Genomic DNA, 914 nt, shown 5'->3' on the forward strand with positions numbered 1-914 from the left:
GGCAGGAGCCCAGCCTGCCACTGACCAGGGTACAAAGAAGGGAGCAGGGGTCTTCTCCCCAGGGCACAGAGGGTACAGCACGGGGGGGAGGGGGAAGACGGGTGGTCCTCACCCAGGGGGGCCCCAGGAGGAAGGCAAAGCCACAGGCACTTGTCCCCCCTCTCCCTCCTTAGCCAAGGATAGACCCGACAGGCGCCAAAGCAGAAACGTGATGCAAGCTAACTGGCCAGACAGCCCGAGGAAAGGGGGTCCTGCAAGCTCCAGGCTCATCCCACGACCTCTGGGGAGAGCTCCAAGCTCCAGTGCACACCAGCGAGCAGCCCTTCCCAGTCCGCAGCCAAGACCTACCTCCACCCTGCCCCGCACGCAGCAGAAACCCCCGGCCGGACCCAGAGCAGTGACCCAACGGCAGCGCGCAGCAGAGACCCCGGTGCCCCGGCTCCTCTGGCCCCCGGCACGAGACCCAGCCCCGGGGTGCTGCCTGGCGGGAGCACCCCGCAGCCGGAGCCTGAGCCTGGGAAAAAGTCAGCGCTTTGCTCCTCCACCCAGACCCGCCTGCCCGGGCAGCCGCAGCGGGGGCAAAACTCCCTTTCGGGCAGCTTTGTGCAGGGATGGTGGAGCGGTTCGGCCGCACCAGCAAGGCTAGCGCTTTCCTCGCCGCCCCCCCGGCCAGGGGCCAGGCTGGGGACCGCCTGCCCAGGGCTGTGGCACGGAGCAGGACCGGTCCCTCGTCCCCGTGAGCCAGCCCAAGCGAGAGGGATGGATGGGAGGGTGGGCATTGCCCTCCTGGGCGCTCCTAGAGCCGGTGCCCGAGGGGGATGTGGGCGGGCGGGGGTCCCCTCCCCACAGCCCAGCATGCAGAGGCAGACGCATGCAGCGCCCCGCCTGTCACCATCACCCAGGCAGTGCTGCCA

At 69.5% G+C, this 914-nt stretch overlaps 1 protein-coding gene across 1 annotated transcript in view; it reads right to left on the minus strand.

Moving 5' to 3' along the window:
- Positions 1 to 914, minus strand: part of PCDH1 (protocadherin 1) — a 54,572-nt gene that overhangs the window by 51,369 nt on the left and 2,289 nt on the right. The gene's annotated exons all lie outside the window — the stretch shown is intronic.

The sequence above is a fragment of the Egretta garzetta genome, unplaced genomic scaffold (genome assembly GCF_000687185.1).
Source record: "Egretta garzetta isolate BGI_Z169 unplaced genomic scaffold, ASM68718v1 scaffold60, whole genome shotgun sequence".
Lineage (NCBI taxonomy): Eukaryota > Metazoa > Chordata > Aves > Pelecaniformes > Ardeidae > Egretta > Egretta garzetta.